Source organism: Oryx dammah, unplaced genomic scaffold (genome assembly GCF_014754425.2).
Source record: "Oryx dammah isolate SB20612 unplaced genomic scaffold, SCBI_Odam_1.1 HiC_scaffold_3, whole genome shotgun sequence".
Taxonomy (NCBI): Eukaryota; Metazoa; Chordata; class Mammalia; order Artiodactyla; family Bovidae; genus Oryx; species Oryx dammah.
Window position 1 is genome coordinate 84,046,199 of NW_024070187.1, and position 18,343 is coordinate 84,064,541.

Below are 18,343 nucleotides of genomic sequence, written 5' to 3' on the forward strand. Positions count from 1 at the left end.
ATGTTGTGATGTATAACCCTTTCTCTCAAAAACTTATATGACAATTCTTTAACTTCTAATGGGCAGAACATTCCTCAGAGATTCCTGACAAATTTTCTCCAGGGTTATAATCCTCAGATTGGCTCAAATAAAATTTTCCGTTTCTTTCCTAGGTTGACTATTAATTAACATTTTTGTCACCAACTGCAACTAATACAATGTTGCTGCTGCTGCTGCTGCTGCTAAGTCGTTTCAGTCCTGTTGGACTCTGTGCGACCCCATAGACAGCAGCCCACCAGGCTCCCCCGTCCCTGGGATTCTCCAGGCAAGAACACTGGAGTGGGTTGCTATTTCCTTCTCCAATGCATGAAAGTGAAAAGTGAAAGTGACGTCGCTCAGTCCTGTCTGACTCTTAGCGACCTCATGGACTGCAGCCCACCAGGCTCCTCCGTCCATGGGATTTTCCAGGCAAGAGTACTGGAGTGGGGTTACATGCTAATAATAACTCAAAAAAAAAAAAAATCAATCAGAAAGTAAAAGTGAAAGTCGCTCAGTCGTGTCTGACTCTTTGTGACCCCATGGACTATATAGCCCATGGAATTCTCCAGGCCAAAATACTGTAGTGGGTATCCTTTCCCTTCCCCAGGGGATCTCAAAAAATCTAGCTAAAGAAAATATGAGAAAGATTCTGCTTTCTCAAGGGTAATTTATCCCTTATGCAAAACTTCCTTAACATAATCACCTTAACATAATAAAAAATAAATTATTCAAAAGGAAAATGGGATAGATGGACTTGATAAAATAGACAAAAATTTTGTACTCAGGGTCAAAAGTCACTAGTTGACCTCTAATGCAATTTTAAATAGAACAACAAGAACAAAACACTGAGGTGAGTTAAAAAAAAGTTAGAACTATGACCCTTCAAAAAAAGAAAAAAAAAAACTTCTTGTTTTAACACTTTAGAAGACAAGAGAAAATGAAACCAAACTACATTATTTATTTTCTATTTTCATGCCTACAATTGCAAACTTGGCCACTAAGTAACCATTCCTTCACAAGAGAAAATGAAACCAAACTACATTATATATTTTCTATTTTCAGGTTTGCTTGCATTGCAAACCTGGCCACCAAGTAATCATTACTTCATAGAAAACAAATATAAATCCTTAGAAGGTGCAAGTTAATCAGAAAGAAAGTAGTCTGCATAAGAGCAGAAGTAAAAAACAGAAAACTAATCCAAGGTTACAGAAATCAAGCACACTGTCTGATTTGGGTTCTCCAGACACTCCAAAATATTATGCATGAGTATAGAGAATATTCCTTCTTGGATATATTATCAGTATTTAATCATATAACACAAAACCATAAAAAGGCATGTTATTACTTTTAAAATTCAAAACAGTGTAGCCACAGAAGCTTGGATCTTCTTCACCTAAAATACCTTTTGTAAGTTTTCATACAGTCAGATAAATATTTACATTTTTCATAGTATATAAGAATACTTACTATATACACATTTCCCTTACCTAAGACCTTGCTGTAATATTCATCCCATTCTGGAAATACATAATATGAATATATCATGTCATTCACTGTATACAGTAACCAGTTCTCCAGCCTTTGTATAAAAGTCATGTTGTCTGTCAGTCTTGATGTGACACCAGGAACATATGAAGAAGGCATAGGAAGCCCAGCACATAGTCTTTCAATGACATTCCCAGAGAAAAACCGATAAGTATATATAAATAGAATATTCAGGAGTTCAGCCACCAATTCCCCACAAAATCTTAAAGGGTCAGCAATACAGACATCAAACTTGGCTGCCTGTAGCCTGCTAAGTAACTCCTTGTTAGTGACAGCACTGTCACACACTCTTTTGGTTGTTAATAAAAATTTTCTGCCTATGTTTGCCAGTTTTATTTGCATTTCCCACCATGAGAATTTTGACATGTCAAAAGAAGCTTCATAGAGAATGGTACTGAGCTCTTCCATAGAAGGTTGGAGGATCTCCACATTATAGGGAACCTTGGTATGATCAATCAGAAGACTTGGTGAAGGTATCAAGACAGTTATCTCATGTCCATGATGGTGAAGTTCTTCTAGAATAACTTGTAAATTAATCCAATGACTAAAACCACAGGCCATGCAAGAACTTTGCCCATTCTCCCAGAGTCAAAGAGACATAGATGCAGCACGAAAAGGATGCAGAAGACTTTCACAGTCTTCATGGCTATTTCTTCCCAGAATTAAATCTGGGCTTAAGTCAAGTGCGTGAAACTCACAATCCAAAGATCTCTCAACTTTCTCAATCAGTTCATAGTAGGTTGGGATGAACTTTAAATTGTGTACTTTGTATTATGGATTAAAATGAAAAACAACAGCTTTGATGGGGGGAAAAAAAAAAACACCTCTATAAACTCAACCCCTCAGTCAAAGGCATCAATCTTCAACGTTCAGCTTTCATTATAGTCCAGCTCTCACCCCCATACATGACTACTGGAAAACCAATAGCTCTAACTAGATGGACCTATGTTTTGCAAAGTAATGTCTCTGTTTTCTAATATGTTATCTAGGTTGGTCATAGCTTTTCTTTCAAGGAGTAATCATCTTTTAATTTCATGGCTGCAGTCACCATCTACAGTGATTTTGGAGCCCCCAAAAATAAAGTCTGTCACTGTTTCCATTGTCTCCCTATCTATTTGCCATGAAGTGATGGGACCGGATGCCATGATCTTTGTTTTTTGAATGTTGAGTTTTAAGCCATCTTTTTCACTCTCCTCTTTCACTTTCATCAAGAGGCTCTTCAGTTCCTCTTCACTTTTGGCCATAAAGGTGGTGTCATCTGCATATCTGAGGTTATTGATATTTCTCCCAGAAATCTTGATTTCATCTTGTGCTTCTTCCAGCCCAGCATTTCACATAAGCAGGGTGACAATATACAACTTTCATGTACTCCTTTCCCAATTTGGAGCCAGTCCATTGTTCCCTGTCTGGCTGTAACTGTTACTTCTTGACCTGCATACAGATTTCTCAGGACGCCAGTAAGGTGGTAAGGTGGTCTGGTATTTTCCACAGTTTCTTGTGAACCACAAAATCAAAGGTTTTGGAGTAGTCAGTAAAGCAGATGTTTTTCAGGAACTCTCCTGCCTTTTCTATGATCCAACGGATGTGAGCAATTTGACCTCTGGTTCCTCTGTGTTTTCTAAATCCATCTTGAACATCAGGAAGCTCTCACTTCACATACTATTTAAGCCTCACTCAGAGAATGTTGAGCAATACTTTGCCAGCTTGTGAGCTGAGTACAGTTGGGTAGTAGATTGTACATTCTATGGCATTGCCTTTCTTTGGGATTAGAATGAAAACTGACCTTTTCCAGTCTGGTGACCACTGCTAAGTTTTTCATATTTGCTGGCATATTGAGTGCCACACATTAACAGCATCATCTTTTAGAATTTGAAATAGCTCAGCTGGAATTCCATCACCTCCACTAGCTTTGTTCATAGCGATGCTTCCTAAGGCCCACTTAACTTCACACTCTAGGTTGTCTGGTTCTAGGTGAGTGATCACACCATCGAGGTTATCTGAGTCATTGAGATCTTTTTTTTTTTTTTTTTTTTTGTATAGTTCTTCTGTGTATTCTTGCCACTTTTTCTTAATATCTTCTGCTTCTGTTAGGTCCATACCATTTCTGTCCTTTGTCGTGCCCATTTTTGCAAGAAATATTCTTTTGGTATCCCTAATTTTCTTGAAGAGGTCTCTAGTCTTTCCCATTCTATTGTTTTCCTGTTTCTTTGTATTGATCACTTAGGAAGGAAAGCTTTCTTTTCTTTCCTTGCTATTCTTTGGAATTCTGCCTTCATTTGGATATATCTTTCCTTTTCTTCTTTGCCTGTCAATTCCCTTTTTTTCTCAGCTATTTGTAAGGTCTCCTCAGAAAACCATTTTGCTTTTTTGCATTTCTTTTTCTTGGAGATGATCTTGATCACTGTCTCCTGTACAATATCATGAACCTCCATCTAAAGTTCTTCAGACACTCTGTCTATCAGATCTAATCCCATTAATCTATTTGTCACTTCCACTGTATAATCATAAAGGATTTGTTTTAGGTCATACCTGAATCGTGCAGTGGTTTTCCCTACTTTCTTCAACTTAAGTCTGAATTTGGCAATAAGGAGTTGGTGTTCTGAGCCACAATCAGCTTCCAGTCTTGTTTGTGCTGACTGCATAGAGCCTCACAATATTCTCCAGGAAAAAATATAATCAATCTGATTTTGGTATTGTCCATCTGGTGATGTCCATTTGTAGCACTGCCTCTTGTGTTGTTGGAAGAATGTGTATTCTCTTGCAAAACCCTGCTAGCCTTTGCTGCTTCATTTTGTACCCCAAGGCTAAACTTTTCTGTTACTCCAGGTATTTCTTGATTTTTTACTTTGCATTCCAACCCCCTCTGATGAAAAGGACATCTTTTTTCAGTGTTAGTTCTAGAAGGTCTTGTAGGTCTTCATAGAACTATTCAACTTCAGCTTCTTTGTCATTAGTGGTTGGGGCATAAGACTTGGATTATTGTGATATTGAATGGTTTGCCTTGGAAATGAGCAGAGATCATTCTGTCATGTTTGAGATTGGACCCAAGTATTGTATTTCAGACTATTCTGTTGACAATGAGGGCTATTCCATTTTTTCTAAGTGATTCTTGCCCACAATAGTAGATATAATGGTCTTCTGAGTCAAAATCTCCCATTCTAGTCCATTTAGTTCACAGATTCCAAAAATGTCTATGTTCATTCTTGCCATTTCCTATTTGACCATTTCCAATTTGCCTTGATTTATGGACCTAACATTCCAGGTTCCTTGCAATATTTTTCCTTACCGCCATATTGTTCTTTACAGCATCACAGTTGACTTCCACCACTGGTCACATCCACAGCTGGGTGATGATTTTACTTTGGCTCTATCTCTTCATTCTATCTGGAGTTATTCCTCTACTCTTCTTCAGTAGCATATTGGGTACATATTGACTTGGGGAGTTTATCTTCCAGTGTCATATCTTTTTTCCTTTTCATACTCTCATGGGGTTCTCAAGGCAAGAATACTGAGGTGGTTTTCCATTCCCTTCTCCAGTGGACCATGTTTTGTCAGAACTCTCCACCACGACTCATCCATCTTGGGTGTCCCTATATGGCATGGCTCATAGTTTCATTGAGTTCTACAAGGCTGTGGTTCTTGTAATCAGTTTGGTTAGTTTTCTGTGACTATAGTTTTCATTCTGTCTGTCCTCTGATGGGGCTTCCCTGGTAGCTCAGCTGGTAAATAATCTGCCTGCAATGTGGGAGACCTGGGTTTGATCTCTGGGTTGGAAGATACCCTGTAGAAGGGAAAGGCTACCCACTCCAGTATTCTTGCCTGAATAATTACATGGACTGTATAGTCCATGGGATCACAAAGAGTAAGACACAACTGAGTGAAGAACTGAGTTTGATCCCTGGGATGGAAGATACCCTGGAGAAGCAAAAAGCTACCGACTCCAATATTCTGTCCTGGAGAATCCCATGGATTGTATAGTCCATAGGATTGCAAAGAGTCAGACAGGACTGAGTGACTTTCACTTTCACTTGCCCTCTGATGAATAAGGATAAGAGGTTTATGGAAGCTTATCATTTTTTAGGACTACATAAACTGGCAATACAATGTTCAGATATATAACCCACTCATGTATAACCCTTTCCCTCAAAAACTTATATGACAGTTCTTTAACTTCTAATGGGCGGACCATTCTTCAGAGTTTCTTGCCAGATTTTCTCTAGGATTATAATCCTCAGATTGGAACTGATAAAATTTTCCATTTTTTTCCTAGGTTGACTATTGATTAAATTTTTGTCATTGTCTGAAACTAATGCATTAGGGCCTAGAGGAGCTATCCCACGTTGAAGGTCAGGAACGGCAGCTGTAAGGAGATAACCCTCGTCCAAGGTAAGGAGCAGTGGCTGTGCTTTGCAGGAGCAGTGGCTGTGCTTTGCTGGAGCAGTGGCTGTGCTTTGCTGGAGCAGCCATGAAGAGATACCCCATGCTTAAGGTAAGAGAAACCCAAATAAGATGGTAGGTGTTGCAAGAGGGCATCAGAGGGCAGACACACTGAAACCATACTCACAGAAATCTAGTCAATCTAATCACACTAGGACCACAGCCTTGTCCAACTCAATGAAATCAAGCCATGCATGCGGGGCAGCCCAAGATGGGCAGGTCATGTTGGAGAAGTCTGACAGAACTTGGTCCACTGGAGAAGGGAATGGCAAGCCACTTCAGTATTCTTGCCTTGAGAATTTCATGAACAGTATGAAAAGGCAAAATGATAGGATACTGAAAGAGGAACTTCCCAGGCCATTAGGTGCCCAATATGCTACTGGAGATCAGTGGAGAAATAACTCCAGAAAGAATGAAGGGATGGAGCCAAAGCAAAAACAATACGCAGTTGTGGATATGACTGGTGACAGAAGCAAGATCCGATGCTGTAAAGAGCAATATTGCATAGGAACCTGGAATGTCAGGTCCGTGAATCAAGGCAAATTGGAAGTGGTCAAACAAGAGATGGCAAGGGTGAACATCGACATTCTAGGAATCAGCGAACTAAAGTGGACTGGAATGGGTGAATTTAACACAGATGACCATTATTCTGCTACTGCGGGCAGGAATCCCTCAGAAGAAATGAAGTAGCCATCATGGTCAACAAAAGAGTCTGAAATGCAGTACTTAGATGCAATCTCAAAAACGACAGAATGATCTCTGTTTCTCTCCAAAACAAACCATTCAATATCACAGTAATCCAAGTCTATGCCCCAACCAGTAATGCTGAAGAAGCTGAAGTGGAACAGTTTTATGAAGACCTACAAGACCTTTCAGAACTAACACCCCAAAAAGATGTCCTTTTCATTATAGGGGACTGGAATGAAAAGTAGGAAGTCAAGAAACACCTGGAGTAACAGGAAAATTTGGCCTTGGAATGCAGAATGAAGCAGGGCAAAGACTAATAGAGTTTTGCCAAGAAAATGTACTGGTCATAGCAAACACCCTCTTTCAACAACACAAGAGAAGACTCTACACATGGACATCACCAGATGGTCAACACTGAAATCAGATTGATTATATTCTATGCGGGCAAAGATGGAGAAGCTCTATACAGTCAACAAAAACAAGACCAGGAGCTGACTGTGGCTCAGATCATGAACTCCTTATTGCAAAATTCAGACTTAAACTGAAGAAAGTAGGGGAAACCGCTAAACCATTCAGGTATGACCTCAATCAAATCCCTTATGATTATACAGTGGAAGTGACAAATAGATTTAAGGGCCTAGATCTGATAGACAGAGTGCCTGATGAACTATGGAATGAGGTTCATGACATTATACAAGAGGCAGGGATCAAGACCATCCTCATGGAAAAGAAATGCAAAAAAGCAAAATGGCTGTCTGGGGAGGCCTTACAAATAGCTGTGAAAAGAAGAGAGGCGAAAAGCAAAGGAGAAAAGGAAAGATATAAGCATCTGAATGCAGAGTTCCAAAGAATAGCAAGAAGAGATAAGAAAGCCTTCTTCAGCAATCAATGCAAAGAAATAGAGGAAAACAACAGAATGGGAAAGACAAGAGATCTCTTCAAGAAAATTAGAGATGCCAAGGGAACATTTCATGCAAAGATGGGCTCGATAAAGGACAGAAATGATCTGGACCTAACAGAAGCAGAAGATATTAAGAAGAGGTGGCAAGAATACACAGAAGAACTGTACAAAAAAGATCTTCATGATCCAGATAATCATGATGTGATCACTAACCTAGAGCCAGACATCTTGAAATGTGAAGTCAAGTGGGCCTTAGAAAGCATGACTATGAACAAAGCTAGTGGAGGTGATGGCATTCCAGTTGAGCTGTTTCAAATCCTGAAACATGATGCTGTGAAAGTGCTGCACTCAATAGGCCAGCAAATTTGGAAAACTCAGCAGTGGCCACAGGACTGGAAAAGTTCAGTTTTCATTCCAATCCCAAAGAAAGGCAATGCCAAAGAATGCTCAGACTACCACACAATTGCACACATCTCACATGCTAGTAAAGTAATGCTCAAAATTCTCCAAGCCAGGCTTCAGCAATACGTGAACCGTGAACTCCCTGATGTTCAAGCTGGTTTTAGAAAAGGCAGGGGAACCAGAGATCAAATTGCCAACATCTGCTGGATCATGGAAAAAGCAAGAGAGTTCCAGAAAAACATCTATTTCTGCTTTATTGACTATGCCAAAGCCTTTGACTGTGTGGATTACAATAAACTGTGGAAAATTCTGAAAGAGGTGGGAATACCAGACCACCTGACCTGCCTCTTGAGAAATCTGTATGCAGGTCAGGAAGCAACAGTTAGACCTGGACATAGAACAGCACACTGGTTCCAAATAGGCAAAGGAGTATGTCAAGGCTGTATATTGTCACCCTGCTTATTTAACTTCTATGCAGAGTACATCATGAGAAATGCTGGACTGGAAGAAACACAAGCTGGAATCAAGATTGCCAGGAGAAATATCAATAACCTCAGATATGCAGATGACACCACCCTTATGGCAGAAAGTGAAGAGGAACTAAAAAGCCTCTTGATGAAAGTGAAAGAGGAGAGAGAAAAAGTTGGCTTAAAGCTCAACATTCAGAAAACGAAGATCATGGCATCCGGTCCCATCACTTCATGGGAAATAGTTGGGGAAACAGTGGAAATAGTGTCAGACTTTATTTTTTTGAGCTCCAAAATCACTGCAGATGATGACTGCAGCCATGAAATTAAAAGACGCTTACTCCTTGCAAGAAAAGTTATGACCAACCTAGATAGCATATGGAAATGCAGAGACATTACTTTGCCGACTAAGGTCCGTCTAGTCAAGGCTATGGTTTCTCCTGTGGTCATGTATGGATGTGAGAGTTGGACTGTGAAGAAGGCTGAATGCCAAAGAATTGATGCATTTGAACTGTGGTGTTGGAGAAGACTCTTGAGAGTCCCTTGGACTGCAAGCAGATCCAACCAGTCCATCCTAAAGGAAATCAGTCCTAAACATTCATTGGAAGGACTGATGCTAAAGCTGAAACTCCAATAATTTGGCCACCTGATGTGAAGAACTGACTCACTGGAAAAGATCCTGATGCTGGGAAAGATTGAAGCTAGGAGAAGAAGGGGACAACAGAGGATCAGATGGTTGGAGATAGCCTCACCAATTCAATGGGCATGAGTTTGAGTAAACTCCAGGAGTTAGTGATGGACAGGAAGGCCTGGCGTGCTGCAGTCCATGGGGTAGCAAAGAGTTAGACACAACTGAAGGACTGAACTGAACTCAACTGAACTTATGCTTAATGACATCAAGCCCCTTTTCATATACTTATTAGCCATTTGTGTGTCTTCTTTAGTCAAGGAGATTTTTTTCCCCTATATTTTCTTTTGGGAGTTTCATGGTTTAATGTTATGTTTAAGTATTTAATGTATTTCTAGTCAGTGTTTGTAAGTGATGGAATATAGGGGCTCAAACTTCATTCTCCTTCATATTATTAGCAATTTATCCCAGTACCATTTAATGAAGAGACAACCATTTTCCTATTGACTATTTTGGTTCTCTTTTCAAATTACTGTTTGGTATGTGAGGGTGTATTTCAGTGCTCTCGTTCCTCTCCATTGGTAGATGTGTCTGTTTTTGTGCTAGTACCATACTTTTGAAATCACTATAACTTTGTAGCATAATTTGAAATAGGAACTGAGATGCCTTCAGCTTCTTTCTTCTTTCTCAGGACTTCTTTGGCTATTTGAGATCTTTTGTGGGTTTGTAACAACTTAAGTTTGTTTGTTTGTTTGTTTTCTATTTCTGTATCCCAAATGGCTTTAGAAGTTAGTCACTCAATTTACTCCTCCTTTCCCATAAGGAACTCTTGCTAGCTGGGAAGTTTTCTTTTGGAGGTGAACAATCATGGCCTTGGAGAGGATTATGCAGGCATAATAAAGCTGTATTCACTGTTCTCCTGTGATTATTCTCAGGTCTTTCTGATTGTATGCTTGCTCCACCATGTTGCTAAAATTTCTTACATAGACTTTAGAGCTCTCACAGAGATATTTTTCTTTATGAACAGTGTCTAATTGTTGATCTTTACCAGGGGACAGGGAGCCTGGTTAATTTCTCTTGAAATACTTTAAATTAAAAAGTAGCACCATCACATTTTTATAAAATTATTTTTCTTTTCCTATTTATAAATTAGCACAAGGAAATAATAGAGGTATTATTTCTTCTGTTAATTGGTTATAGCTACATGAGGAGAGTTAAGTGAATTTTCATTTTTATTTCTGTTTCTGTCATATCACCTAAATTCTTTATAGTGATAATATCTGCAATGTTAAAAAAACAAACAATAAATACTATTAATTGAAATAATAATATTTAATAATAACTTAGTTTCTTTAAATATATTTAGTATTTGTTTGTGGTTGGAATTTATTGCCCAGTAATCTATTGCCCAGGTGAATCAAATGCATTTACAGAATCTGAGATGTATAAGACAATCATATTTTATGTTAGCCACATCCTGGGAAAAAAGTAATCAATTTAGTTGAGTGAAACGACTTACTCATTTTAAAATACTGATGCTTCTCAGAAGAGTTATATATTCTATAATCACAAAGGGTTGTTAACTGCTTTCAAAGCGTTAAGCAGATCAGAACTCATCATTCTGTGCAAGTCTAATTCAACAACTGCCCCTTTGACTTTTACACAAGAAATATTATGTTGATCACCAAACATGGCAATTCCCACCATAGGGACTCCATTGTAAATAGCTTCATAGATACCATTAGTTTCACAGTAAGAAATAAAAGCTCTGGTTTGGGGGTGACCTAAAGAAAAAAATTGCATTATTCTAAGTTGTAAGAGTTTCACAAACAGAAAATTGTGACACGTTTATAAATCATTAATTCAATTAGGTAACATCTGTATAATTCTGTGCCATGAGGTCATATATAAATTTCTATAGGCTCTAAGAAAGCAGCAATTAGTTATTCCAGCTATTAAGTCATTCCAAAAAGCTCTGAAAGGTTTGTGCAGAGTTAAATGATGTAGAGTACTTACATTGGACAAGTTGTTGGGATGAGATAACTTCAATAAACAGGACTGAGGGATGTTAAAAAAAAAAAAAAAAAACCTGTGTGGATGGGGAAGGGAGGAGATATATTCAGGGTTTCAATGTGAGAGTGCTGGCATTACAGGCTAGAAAAATAGACCCAGGCAAGACTGTGAGATTTCTGTTTTAAACAATGGAAATCTGCCCTTTATTTTAAGTAATATGGAGCCACTTATAGTATTATAGCTGGTGAAATGGTGTATCAGATTTTTTTCAAATAGTTGTAGTTAGGGGAAGAGATGAGAGGTGGAGAAAATACATGCAGAAAGTCAGGAGGTTGCTGAAATATTTTATGCAAAAGTTAATGAGAGCCTGATATAAAGGTACTTTCCCTGACTCTGATTCTGAGAGAGAGATTGTGTCATAAAAAAGAATATTATAGATTCCATATTTACGTTATAGCTTCACAAAGATTCTATCCTTGACCAAAGTCTAGTTAAGCTCCTCTAAAATTTTTCTCAACTAGGACCTGATTAGAGGGTTTCTTTGTTTATTTCTGCATTGCCCAACTTTACCAAGCATCCTATTAAGTAAGTTTAGCTAGACTCTTCCAACCTTGATATCTGATCACACTATGTAGCTGTTGCTTCATACTTCATCATCCCTCACATGATGTCTGATGAACCTAGCCTACCTTTAGCAAGAATCCAGTTAAGTCAGTTTGTCAGGGTTCTTCCATGCCCCTGATGTTTCTCCTTAGTAATTTTCCATCTACTGTCTCCTCCCCCAGCCCCAACCCTGTACTCAGCAGTTCTGTTATAAATTTCCCAAGTTTCCTCTTTGCATTCAGAGTTTAGCCCAATCTCTCTGTATTACTGTAAAAGTTCATTGCAGTAGTAACTATATTCATCCTGATGGTCTTGAATAAAATGTGCCTTATAATCTTATCAAGTGTCATGAATAATTTTTTCTTTAACAAGCTCCAGAAGAAATGTAAAGAGTAAATCAAGGTGGGTTTTTTTTTTTTAACTTATTTTGAATACAAATTTGCTGAATTTATTTGTTACTGAGTAATCCTTCAGGTTACCCCTTATTCAGTTCCACTTAATTTTGCTTCTCTGGTCTTATCAAGATCATTCTATTGAATCCATTCATACAGCCAGGTATTGGCTCCTAATGTTTCTGGTTTCCTCCCTGTGTATCTCCACAGAACCTATTAAGATTAAAAAAAAAAAAAAAAAGTCACTCAGTCCTGTCCAACTCTTTGTGATCCCCTGGACTGCAGCCTGCCAGGCTCTTCTGTCCACGTGATTCTCCAAGCAAGAATACTGGAGTTGGTAGCCATTCCCTTCTCCAGGGAATCTTCCTAACCCAGGGATCAAATCCAGGTCTCCCACATTGCAGGCAGATTTTTTACCATTTGAGTCACCAGGGAAGCTCAGATAAATGCCTTTATATATTTGAAGATTTTAAAAATCACATCTCATCAGAAGGAGGCAATTGACTTGCAATTAATCTTGCTCAGTACCTCCTGGAAATAGATAGGAAAACTGAGGTTGTGAGTGATTAAGTAATTAATGTTTTAAACCATTGACACTACAACCATATTTTCAAATGCTTGCAATAATCCCAGTCAATAGGCTATCATCTTCAGGATGATTCTCATTTAGGAGATAAAGAGAAAAAAATAATCTGTACCAGAAACAATTTCATATTGGTGTTATTAGGCCATTCTGGTAAAGGAGATTTTTGAAACAAAGTTTTCAGAGGCAAAGGGAAGAGATACTAAGAAATTGGTGGTTCTTTGACTTTGTTATAAGTATACTTGGCAGTAACATAGAATAAAGAATTGTCTCTTTTATTATAGTAAAATATATATGATGATATTTATCACTTTGAAGTATTGCAAGTATAGAATTTGGTGGCATAATTACATCCACAGTATTGTGAAAAAATCATTGCTCGCTATACCCAAATGTTTTCATCTTTCCTACATAAACTGTATTTTTAAGCAGAAACTCCCTATTCTCTCCATTCTCTAGCCCCAGTAATGTATATTCCACTTCTGTCTTTATGAATTTGACTACTCTAGATAGCTAAGTGAAATCATACAGTATTTATCTATTTCTTTCTTTGCACTATGTCACTTAGCTTTATGTTTTCATGGTTTATAGATGTTGTAACATGCCAGAATTTTCTTTCTTTTTAAGGCTGAATAATATTGCATTTTGTGTGTATATCACATTTTTTTTTACCCATTCATTTTGCTATTGTGTATAATGTTGCTGTGACCATTGGTGTGGAAGTATTTGTTTTAGTCCCTGATTTCAATCCCTTTGTCTACATAACCAGGATTAGCGTTCTTGGGCTATATCATTGCTCCATCTTTAACTTTCAGTTCAGTTCAGTTCTGTTGCTCAGTTGTGTCCAACTCTTTGTGACCCAATTGACTGCAGCATGCCAGGCCTCCCTGTCCATCACCAACTCCCAGAGATTACTCAAACTCATGTTCATTGAGGCAGTGATGCCATTCAACCATCTCATCCTCTATCATCCACTTCATCTACCTTCAATCTTTTCCAGCATCAGGGTCTTTTCAAATGAGTCAGCTCTTCGCATCAAGTGGCCAAAGTATTGGAGTTTCAGCTTCAGCATAAGTCCTTCTAATGAAAATTCAGGGCCGATTTCCTTTAGGATGGACTATTTGGATCTCCTTGCTGTCCAAGGGATTCTCAAGAGTATTCTCCAGCAGCACAGTTCAAAAGCATCAATTCTTCGGTGCTCAGCTTTCTTTTAGTCCAGGGTTGAGGGAAGTGAGTGTAACAGTGCTTGCATGGAACCTTTTGAAGGTGGTCACCATTATCTTCATTACCTCCACCATAGTTTGGCCTTAGGTCAAATAACACAGCCCCACCTTTCAACATAAAATTAGATTAAAGATTTACTGAGCATGGCCCCGCCCATCAGAACAAGACTCTCCTTCCCCCTTAGTCAGTCTCTCCCATCAGCAAGCTTCCATAAGCCTCTTATCTTTCTCCATCAGAGGGCAGACTGACTGAAAACCATAATCACAGGAAACTAACCAATCTGATCACATGATCCACAGCCTTGTCTAACTCAATGAAACTATGAGCCATGCCATGTAGGGCCACCCAAGCTGGACAGATCATGGTAGAGAGATCTGACAAAACATGGCCCACAGGAGAAGGGAATGGCAAACAACATCAGTATTCTTGCCTTGAGAACCCCATGAACAGTATGAAAAGGCAAAAAGATAGGACACTGAAAGATGAACTCCCCAGGTCAGTAGGTGCCCCATGTCCTACTGGAGATCAGTGGAGAACTAACTCCAGAAAGAACAAAGAGACAGAGCCAAAGTAAAAACAATACCCAGTTGTGGATGTGATTGGTGATGGAAGCAAGGTCTGCTGCTGTAAAGAGCAATATTGCTTAGGAACATGGAATGTTAGGTCCGTGAATCAAGGCAAATTGGAAGTGGTCAAACAGGAGATGGCAAGATTGAACATCAACATTCTAGGAATCAACAAACTAAAATGGACTGGAATGGGTGAATTTAACTCAGATGACCATTATATCTACTACTGTGGGCAAGAATCCCTTAGAAGAATTGAAGTAGACCTCATAGTCAACAAGAGTCTGAAATGCAGTACTTGGATGCAATCTCAAAAATGACAGAATTATCTCTTTTTGTTTCCAAGGCAAACAGTTCAATATCATAGAAATCCCAGCCTATGTCCCAACCAATAATGCTGAAGAAGCTGAAGTTGAATGGTTCTGTGAAGACCTACAAGACCTTCTAGAAGTAACACCCAAAAAAGATGCCTTTTTCATCTAGGGGACTAGAATGCAAAAGTAGGAAGTCAAGAAATATCTGAAGTAACAGGCAAATTTGGCCTTGGAGTACAGAATGAAACGGGTCAAAGGCTAACAGAGTTTTGCCAAGAGAACGTACTGGTCATAACCTTCAGAGGAACCAAAAAAAAGTTTTTCAGAGAAGATGCATAATTTTTCTCTCCTATCAGCAATAAGAGGTCTTCTTTCTCCATGAACATTTGTCTTTTCTTTCTTTACTAGCTGTTCTGTGTGAGGTGGTATTTCTTTGTTCTTTGATTTGCATTTCTCTAATGATTAATGGGGCTTCCTCTGTGGTTCAGCTGGTAAAAAATCCTGCTGGTAATGATTAAGGACACTGAGCATCCTTTTTCATGTAATTTTTGACCATTTCTTAATCTTCTTTGGAAAGATATCTTTTAAGTACTCTCCCATTTTTCAATTGTGTTTTTGTTGCTGTTGTTGAGTTATAGGTATTCTTAGGTATCATGTATCTTAATTTCTTATCAGTGATACTATTTGCAAAGATTTTCTCCCAATCTGTACATTGTATTTTATTTTCTTGGTACCATCTTTTGATGTAAAAAAGTTCTGCCTTTGATGTAGTCCAATTTATTTTTAACTTTTATTGATGTGCTTTTGGTGTCATACCAATGAACAAAATTTTCTTATACAAGTGTTATAGTTTTACTTCTAAAGTTTAAGTCTCTGATCCATTTTGAGTTAATGTTTGTATATGCTGTAATAAAAGGATCTATCTTTAGTATTTTGCATGCAGATATCAAGATTTTTCCAGCACTATCGGTTGAGAAGAGTCTGTTCTTTCCCTTAGTGAATGGTATTGCATCCTTGTTGAAAATCAACTGACCATATATGTGAGGATAAATTTCTACTTTTTTTTTTTATTCCATTGGGTAGTATGTCTGCCTTTCCTCCAGCACCACAGTGTTAATTTCCTATAGGTTTTATAGCATATTTCTAATTTCAGTACTTTAAAATATCAGTCCTTTCATTTTGTTGTTTTTCAAATTTTTTTTCTATTTGCAATTCTTGCTGTTACACATGGAGTTGAGGATTGGATTTTTTATTTCTACAAAAAGGCTGTTAGAGTTTTGATAGGTAGTGCATTAAACCTGTAAGATGCATTGAATATGTAAATTGCTTTGAATTGCTCTAATAATGAAAGCCATATGTTCTAGGGGAACCCAATTTTAGGTTGCGTGGGACTTTCTGTGTTTGTGTGTTGACTACTATGAGCCCTGATTCTTCTGAAAGTAATTGGCCTTCAAATCCAGTGCTCTCGGACTTGACTTCCCAGCGCAGGATCCCTGGGCTGGGAAACCCAATATTGGTCTCAGACTTTTCACATCTATGGGACCATCTCTGCTAATTGACTCAGTTGGGACTATAAGTCTTGATTGTACCACTTCTCCATCCCTCCTATCTGTCTCACTGAGGTTCTTTTTTATTTAGGTGTAGAAAATATTTATTGCTATTATTCTATTTGTCCTCATCAATAGTTACTCTTCAAATAGGAGCTATTTTGTTTTGCCTAAGGGAAAAGCTGAGCTGAGGGTCTTCCTGCTGTTCCATCTTGGCCATACCTCCACAATCATATCCTCTTATAATTTTTATCTCTGTAAGCCGTTAGGTTCATTTCTGATTTAAATTATTCACATACAATTTTTTTTTTTCCTTTTTGGGGATCTAGTTAAAGCTTTGATAATTTTGTTAACCTTTTCGAAGAACTAGATTTTGGTTTTATTGATTTTCTGTTTTCTTTTTTAAATTTTATCTCTGCTCTAATCTTCATCGTTTCTCTCCTTCTGCTAGCTTTTGGTTTGGTTTGTCTTCTTTTCATAGTTCTTTAAAGTATAAGATATGGTAATTAATTTTAGATCATTCTTATTTTTCAGTGTAGGCACTTTACCAGCTGAGCCACAAGGGAAGCCCCATTAATCACTAGGAAAATGCAAATCAAAGAACAAAGACATACCACGTCACACAGGACAGCTATTATTAATTTCTCTGTAACCTCTGCTTTCTCTACATCTCTTGCTTTGGTGTCTCATGTTTCATTCATTTAAACAAATATTTTCAAATTACTTGTATGACATTCTTTGACCTATTGATTGTTAGCTTCAAAAGCATAAAAAATGTACTTCTTTACAGATCCATCCAACTCTCTCTGTATTGATGAGACAAATTAATATTTATACATTATGTTAATAATTACATCAATCAATAATTAGTTTTTATGATTTTTTATTTTAATCATTGAGAAATTTTTAAAATGGAGTTACAACCTTAAAATTGCAGTAATTGATTTTTGTAATTTTTTATAGCTTTTATACTTTCCTTTACTGTAATTTTGCCTTACTGCAGATCTTTATTTCTTCACATGGTTTTACTGTTTAGCAGCATTTCCTTTCAACAAGGATTACCTTTTGCATTTTTTTACAGGGAAGTCTAGTGTTAATGATATCCTTCAACTTGTGTTTACCTGGAAATGTCTTACTTTCTATTTCATTTTTGAAGGACATTTTACCTGATATAAAGTTCTCAGTTAACAATTTTGTCTTTCATCACTTTGAATTTATCAATCCACTGCCTTTGGTTTCCAAAGTTTCTGATGAGAAATTTGCTGATCACTTTATTGAAGATATCTTTTAAGTGATGAATTGTTTACCTTATTTCTTTCATTAGCCACTCATTATCTTTAGTTTTTCAACAACATGAGTACAGTGTGTCTTGGTGTAGGTCTCTTTGAATTTATCCTACTTGAAATTCACTAAAATACTTGGATTTGTAGATTTATGTATTTTATTAAATTAGGGATGTGTTAAGCTATTATTTCTTTAAATATTCTTTTTGCCCATTTCTCCCTTTCTGGGATCCCCACAATGTGTTTGCACATTTACAAGATGGTGTTTCGCAAGTTTCTTAGGCTTTATCCATTTTTTTCCATTTATTTTTCTTTCTGTTCCTTGAATTTGATAATTTCAAGTACTCTTTCTTCAAGTTTGTTGATGCTTTTGCCTGCTCATGTCTGATTTTAAACTCCTGTGGTGAACTTTTCATTTCAGTTACTGCAATTTTTACATCCAAAATTCTTTTTTGGCTCCTTTTAAAAATAATTTCTTTCTCATTATCCATATTTCATTTTCTTCCTACATCATTTTCTTCTCTTTACCATTGTCTTCCTTAGTTCTTTGTGCATCTTCAAGACAGTGGTTTTAAAGGAAATTTTTTCTAGTAATTCCAAAATCCAGGCTCCCTCAGGAATGGCTTCTCTAATTTTATTTAGTTTCTTTGATTTAACCATACTTTCATCTACCTTTGTACAGTTCATACTTGTTGAGCACTGTACATTTGATTTTCGTAGTGTTCTAACTTCA

General features: G+C 37.5%; 1 pseudogene; it reads right to left on the reverse strand.

Moving 5' to 3' along the window:
* LOC120862198 overlaps window positions 1–2,460 on the reverse strand; it is a 40,681-nt pseudogene extending 38,221 nt beyond the window's left edge.
* Between the last annotated feature and the right edge of the window lie 15,883 nt (window positions 2,461–18,343).